The following is an 8,276-nucleotide window of genomic DNA, read 5'->3' as shown; positions in this document are numbered from 1 at the left end:
CTTTATAAGTTGATTACCTCAGGTATGTATTATAGTTAAAAAAAAAGCTAATGTACATCAAAGAATAATCCACAATCATATAAAAAAGACTATTAAAATTCTCCTGTTTTCCAGCTATAAATCTATATAAGGCCAAATTTTCTTCATATACTTTAACCAAAGCATCATATCAAAACAGACTGAAGTGCTGTTTGTTGTAGCTCATTGGTAGAGGGCTTGCCTAGCATGTGTGAGGCACTGGGTTTGATTCTCAGAACCATATATAAATAAATAAAATAAAGGTCCATCAACAACTAAAAAAAATTTTTAAAAAAACCAGACTGAACATAGAATCAGATGTGAGAATTCAGTTGCCTTCTATTAAGCCTGATTCTAAAAAGATTTGCAAAAATATTGCATTTGTTTTCTATACAAACATAGTGGCTCAATAGCAAAATTGTGTTATCTTATAGTTCTGTAGGTCAGAAGTCTGACATAGGTTCTCAATAAAGCTTCCCCAGGGCTGTGTTCTTTTTTGTAGACTCTATTGGAGAAGCTTTCCCTGCTTTCTTTAGCTTCTAAAGGGTATACTTAGTCCTTGACCCAGAATCCTTTCCTCCATTTGCAGGTGAAATCAGGTGCCTTCAGGGTGGTATGGCCATAGACATTCCTCCATCTTCAAAGCCAGCAATACCTCATGTCCCTCTAACCCTTCTTTAGTAGGCACATCTCATCTCCTATCACAGTCGGGAAAGGTTCTCCATTCACCTTTTGGGATTCTGTGTTAGATTGAGCCCATTTGGGTAATCCAAGATAATCCCATCTCAAATCCTTAATGCTGCTCACATCTGTAGATTCCCTTTTGCATCATAAAGTAACATGTTCACAGGTTCAGGGGATTAGAAGTGGAAATCTTTAGGGATCATTATTCTACCTCTCACAAATATAAAGAGTACAACACTTCCCACTAATTTTTTTGTGGAATATGATATTTTTCATAAAAATGTTTTATGTGTTAACATGTAATGGGGTTATCATTACTTTTAAATGAGTAATTTTTAAATTTTTATTTCTAATATAATAAGTATTGATAGATATAATACAAATTCACAAATGCTTTTAAAGTCCTCAATTAATTTTAAGAAAGTGGAAGTGAAAACAAAAAGTTTGAAGACAACTGGTTTAAATTATTGAAATGATAACAGCAGACCCACTCTAAGATCTCCTCAAAAGAACATGAACATCCTCCACAGAGAGATGAAACTGTCATATCATACGGAGAAAATGCTGCAGATGTGGTAATATATTTCATTAGGTGAACTGACAGAAGTTTTCAGGTGATGGCTGCCAACTCCAGACAAAATGGCAAAGTCCTAGTATTAGTCGGGGTTCTCCAGAAGAAGAAAACTGATAGAATGTATATAAGCTTACGTAATCAGAAACTGAATATTCCTGCAGTGACTGCAGGCTGGCGAGCCAGGAAACCAGTAGCTGCTCAGTCCTAGAAGCTGGCAGCCTCATAACAAGTGACCAATGATGCAACCCCAGTCCAAGATTGAAGGCCTAGAAGTTCCTGGAGAGTTTCAGACACAGCTCACATTCAAAGGCTAAAGTGTCTGAAGTCTGATGTCCATGGGTGATGACAGCAGCAAAAAAAAAAAAAAAAAATGTGCTCAAGAAAATTCCAGAGTGCATATGTGTGAGCTTCCCCCTTCTTTTGCTCTTTCATTCCATTCAGGTCCCCAGCCTATTGATTGGTTCAGTCCATGTTCAGAGCAGGTCATCCCCATTCAGCTTACTGACTTGCATACCAACCTTCTCTGAAAACAATCTCACAGACACACCCAGAAGTGTGCTTTCCCAATTTTCTAGGCATCCCTCAATCCAGTCAAGTTGACAACTGTTATGGTTTTGATATGAGGTATCCCCCTAAAGCTCATGTGAAACATTGCAAGAATTCTCAGAGGTGAAATGATTAGATTATGAAAGGTATATTAACTGGGAGATAACTGCAGGCAGGTAGAGTGTTGGCTGGAGAAAGTAGGTCACCAAGGGCAGGCTTTGGGGATTTATATTTTGTCCTTGGTGAGCAGAGTCCTGTTCTGAGTTGCTTTCTTCTGCCATGATGTTCTGCCTCCCCTCAGGCCCAGAGCTATGGAGTCAGTCAACCATGGACTGAACCTCTGAAACCATAATCCCCAAATGAACTTTTCCTCCTCTAACTTTCCTAGTCAGGTCTTTTGGTCAGTGTACAAAGCTGACTAAAACAACAACCAAGATTAACCTTGCACATGGCAAGGAAAGATTTGCTTCAAAGTGTCTTCAAGCACCTCTTCGGTCCACAGGGCCATACATGATTGACAATATCTGGAAATGTATCGCTAAAGCCCATCCCATAGCTGAGTTTCATGGCAATCTGACTCTTCCATGGAGCCCTACTGGTGAGACTATTCTGACACAGAATATGGTTCCGTGTGGCTGGAAAAAAAAAAAAAAAAAGCAAGTCCGGTAAACCCATTCTATGAAAAAATACATAATAAGGCAGAAAAATGAAAATGTTAAATGACTTTTCTTCTATTTACTTTTCTGTATTTTACAATCTTTCTACAAAGCATAAAATTTTTCAGACAAGAAAAAAATTTAAAAGTTGTAAATATATCTTTTAGAAAAATTTAAAGAGGCAAATATTGCACAGAACTGTAAGATGCTGAATGTCAAATGTATTGATCAGACAAGGTTAGACTGCAGTTACAAATGACTGTCAAATCTTAGGAGCTTGAAGCAATAAAGAGTATGTTGTTTTGTTTTGTTTATTACCATACTATTTGTCTGGTATTAGTGTTTGTGTTCCCTTAAAATTCACAGGTTGAAATTGTAAACTCCAATGTTATAGATTTGGAGGTGGGGCCTTGCTGGTACAGTGGCACAAGCCTATAATACCAATGACTCATGAGACTGAGGCAGGAGGATCACAAGTTCAAGGCCAGCCTCAGCAACTTAGTGAGACCCTATTTCAAAACAAAAAATAAAAAGGACTGGGGATGTAACTTAGTTGGTAGATCACCCCTGGGGTCAATCCCAGAGTGGGGGGCTTTGGGAGGTGATTAGGTCATGAAGACAGAAGTCTCAAGAATGGAATTAATGCCCATGTAAAAAAGACCCCACTGAGCTAGCTCACCCTTCCACTTAATGAAGATATAGTTATAAGACACCATCTATAAACTAGAAAGTAGGTCCTCACCAGACACTAAGTCTGCTAAGGTCTTGTTCTTGGGCTTTTCAGCCTCCAGAACAGTAAAAATAAATTTTTGTTATAAGCCACATAGCCTATTGTATTTTGTTATAACAACTCCAATAGACTAAGACAATGTCCTTCACGCATTAGCTGTGAATCCAGCCTGATGGAGCAGCCTCTATGGAGAACACAGCTGGGCTCATGGAAATGTGATGAAGCATGCCCAGGATTTCAGAGCTCTGTCCACAACTGCCCAGACAGCACATCTGTTGCCCTTGGCCAAGTTCACATGCCAGTCCTGTTCTTTACAGGGTAGAAAAGAAGATCCTCCTGAAGGGAGAGGTGTGGAAGATTTGTGAAGAGTAATATAGGCTAGGGTTGTGGCTCAGTGGTAGAGTGTGTGCCTAACACGTGGGAGGCACTGGGTTTGATCTTCAGCACCATGTAAAAATAAGGGATATCATTCAATTCTTTCACAGATGAGGAAACTGGAAACCCAGCAAGATTAAGTTATTGCCTGGGGTAATGCAGCAAATAAGTGCATGAGACAGATTTCCAACCCAGGTTCATCTGGTTCTCAAGTCCTTGTGGGTGACATGCCCCTGCTGCTGTCTGCCAGGCAGTGTTGGGGTTCTCAAGTGTGTTAAAAGAATAGCAAAACCTGAAGCAGAAGCCAACCTTTCTGAACAGTGCCCAGGCTCAGGAAACCACTTACTCATCCTTCACAAACCAGCATGTGACAAGCAGCTGGGAGTGATAACTTCAGAGGAGAACTAGGAAGGAAACAAATTCATCAAAGTCACTCACCACAGTCCAGTCCTGTGCGTCAGCATAGGACCTTCTAAGTGGAGTAGAGAGGGCCACCTCATCAGGACAGACTGAAGTCCACACCTGGTTCTCCCACTCATTATCCAAGCACATTTGGACAACAACTTTGTTTTTTTTTGTTTGTTTGTTTGTTTTGTTTTCTTTTTAAGAGAGAGAGAGAGAGAGAGAGAGAATTTTTTAATATTTATTTTTCAGTTCTTGGCAGACACAACATCTTTGTTTGTATGTGGTGCTGAGGATTGAACCCGGGCCACATGCATGCCAGGCGAGCGCGCTACCGCTTGAGCCACATCCCCAGCCCACAACTTTGTTTTAGGAAACCTCTATTTCCTCATGTCCAAAAGAGCCCTTTTCTATTATCATTGTTTAAAAAAGAAAGACAAAATTTGAAGCACTTATAATTGGGACTCAATAAATGTCCATTCTCTATCTCTCCCTTTCTTATCTTTAAGAAATTGAGCACATGAGAGAAATACGAAGAAAAGTATAGTTTCTGCTTAAGAGGCATTTTGGGTAGTGAGGTAGATAAATGAATAGACTCATTAGTAAATATTGTGCAAAGGAATGGAAGAAGAGGATGCATGGAGTTAAAATAGCTGGAGGAGCAGAGAGAACATGGGCGATGGGGCTGGAAAGGTCTAACGTATCAAAAAAACTTTGGTTTAACTGTATATGAAGGAATGGCAAAACACAATAGCTTAACAGGATAAAATGTTTTTTTTTTCTCCTTCCTGAAACAAAATAAGGAGTTGGCGATTCCAAATAGTGGCTCTACAATCATTGAGGACCCAGATCTTTCCATTTTGTGGCTTCACCATCCTCATTGACTTCTTGGTCCAAGATGGCTGCTTGAGCAACCATCTATCATCTCCATATTCTAGACAGAAGAATGACAAGGACATGCCAAGGGATGACTAACTGGGAGATTCAGCCTTAAGTTACACCAACATAGAGATGGCAGCTCTGGGCATGGCTGGATTCACCAAGCAGAGTGGCAGAGTGAGGACAGGATTCCATTGAGGCCAGCAACAAGGACTGGGCTAAGGAGGTAAAGTCCATGATGACATAGACAAACAAGGAGGGTACAGTGCCAAGGAGAAATTTTGCCATTGGTAGTGCCCAGTGTTGAAAGTGAAGCTACTCAGGAGTGATACCATGGAAAATGGCAGAGCAGGGATCTCCAAGAAACCACACACACACTAGAACAACCTGTGAGCTGGCAAAAATAGAAAGTCAGTCTAGAGTCTAATTTTAATTCTAGAGTCTAATTTTAAAATTTACAGTGGCCAGGGGAGTGCCTAATAAAGAGACTGCTAAATTCCATGAAAGTATTACAGCATTTTTGCTTATCTTCCACCATACCCCATACCCCAGCTCAGTGATGATGTATCCCAGGTGTGGCTTGCTGATGCCAGGGCCGGCAATGCAGACCTTGTTCTCAAATAACTGTGGTTGTACTAGAGAGTAAACCCAGGGCCTTGAACATGCTAGGCAAACACTCTATTGCTGATCTACACCCCCAGCCCCATGGTTGTACATTTTGACGGTTCCCTGAGGAATTGGCCCTAGGTACCATCTTTTAAAATATTTTAAAGATGTAAACTACCCAGAGTAGTCTGAGGCAAGGGACAGCAGATGGGCCAAGCAGCAAACAGACCAAAAAGCTTGAATGGAAGAAGATGAGGAGGAAGATGTTTGGGAGAATTAGGGCTTAGGAGGCCTATATCACATACTAGGAAATCCAAACAGCAACACACATTCCCAGGACCAGACATTGAGAGGACCCTAGGTTTGTACCTTTGGCTGATCTTTGTGTTTCACGCAAGAAGGAGGTAAAGTCTAAGGCAGATGGATAGCTGTGTACTGAATAAGCATTGAATGAGCCAATCTGTAAATACCAGGAGAGTTTTGTTTTGTTTTTGGTCCAGGTGTTTGAGAAAATCTGTGTCAGCTCAGTGGCTGACCATTGAGATATTGGAGATTTTAGTGTCTATACATGCTAAGGAAGACAGTCTACAAAAATAGTATAGAAATGTCACTCAACAAACCAATGACTATAGCCCTTGATCACAGTAAATCTTGCAAAGGGGGAAATAATCCAATTTCCTGAGTTACCACATTATAATATTTTAAATATCCAATTTTCAAGAAGAGCAATTAGAAGGCATACGAAGAAAAAGAAAGGTATGACCAATCCACAGAAAATAGAAATCAACTGAAATCTTCCCTAAAAAAACCCTAGGCATTCAACTTGCTAAATTTAAAGGTACTATCTTAAATATAATTAACTAGATGAAGGAAATCATAAACAAAGGAGAAAAATAAATGTATGAATAAATAGAGAATATCAACAGAGATAGAGAAATTATTAAGAAGGAGTAAAAACAGGAAATTTGGAGCTGAACAATGCAATAGTTGAAATAAAAAATTTGAAAAGATGGGCAAAATTGAGAAATCTTTAGCTAGACTGATTAAAAAGAAAGAATATGCAAATAGTAAAATCATAAATAAGAGTAGGAACATCACTGTAGAACTTATAGGAAAAACAGGTTTTTAAGAAAATACAAATTAGATAACATAGATGAAATGAACAAATTTCTAGAAACACACAAATTGTCAAAACTGACTCAAGAAGAACTAGAAAATAATTTTTCTAATTTATCAAATATCATTATTTGGATCATTACTTTGTCTACCAAAATGCTGGTCCTTTCCATCTTGGGTTAATTTACATTTGAACAGTTTTTCCCCCCATACATCTATGGCCATTAGATTTCTAGAAAGCAGTCAAGACTATTCAATGGAAGAAGGACAATCTCTTGTACAAATGGTGCTGGGATACCTGAGTATCCATATGCAAAAGAATGAAGTTGGGCCCTGACCTCACATCATGTACAAGAATTAACTTAAAATGGATTAACAACCTAAATTAAGGACTAAAACTTTAAAAGAAAACAATAAATTTTCTTGACCTTGGATTTGAGATTGGTGTCTTAGAACACTGAATGTGCAAGTAACAAAAGAAAATATATATATCCTGGACTTTATCAAAAGTAAAGTCTCGTGTGCATCAAAGTGAAAAGACAACCTATAGAACAAGAGAAAATATTTACAAAACATATTGGGCCTAATATCCAAAATACATAAAGAAATTACAACTCAACAACAAAAAGATAATCCAATTAAAAAATGGGCAAAGGACTTTAATAGACATTTCTATTATTTTAATAGACATTTCTATATTTTAGGAAGAATGATTGGCCAGCACAGGAAAAGATGTTTAACATGATTAGTTATTTGAAGACAGAAACCAAAATCAGAATGAGATACCTCTCCATACCCACTAGGATGGCTATAATAATAAAAATAGAAAATAAGTTTTGGTGAGAATTTGGAGAAATTGGAACCCTCTTACATTGCTTATGGGAATGTAAAATGGGTCAGTTCCTATGGAAAAAGTTTGATGGCCCAAAAAGCGAAACATTGAATCACCATGTAATGCAGCAATTCAAATTCTAGATATGTACCCCTGGAAAATGAAAACAGATACTCAAATATATTTCATGCATGTTCATAGCAACATTATTCACTATAGCCAAAAGAGGAAAACAGTCCAAATTTTCTTCAGTGGATGAATGGATAAACAAATTGTGGTATATACATACACTGAAATATTATTCAGTGATAAAAAGAAATGAACTGTTGACTCATACTTCAACGTGGATAAACCTTGAAAATATGCTAAGAGTAAGAAGCCAGACACAAAGAGACAGTCTATATTTCCATTTATATGAAATATCCTAAATAGTTAAATCAATAGAGACAGAAGTAGACTGGTAGTTACAGGGATCTGGGGGAGGAGGGGTCTGGAAAAAACTTCTCAATGAAAATGTTTTGGAACTAGATAGAGCCAGTGTTTGTAGGACATTGCACACTTACTAAACACTACCAAATTGTACACTTTAAAATGGCTAATTTTGTTATGTAAACTTCAGTATACATACTTTTAAGTAAAATAAAAGTAAAGCCACTGTTCAATGGAAAAAGAACAGTCTCTTGTACAAATGGTGCTGGGACACCTGAGACAATGCTAAATTATTGACAATCTCATCTTCACCCCACGGACTCTAAATCCTGGAATCATGTCCTCCTAGGCCTGTTTCAGGTCTGGTAGCAATTTTGTCTCTGTTCAATTGAATCCAGAGTTCCTGGTGGCTCTGAAGTAAGTGCTCTA

Source organism: Callospermophilus lateralis, chromosome 13, assembly GCF_048772815.1.
Source record: "Callospermophilus lateralis isolate mCalLat2 chromosome 13, mCalLat2.hap1, whole genome shotgun sequence".
Lineage (NCBI taxonomy): Eukaryota > Metazoa > Chordata > Mammalia > Rodentia > Sciuridae > Callospermophilus > Callospermophilus lateralis.
The sequence above is the reverse complement of the archived record's forward strand: the minus strand, read 5'-3'. Positions refer to the sequence as shown.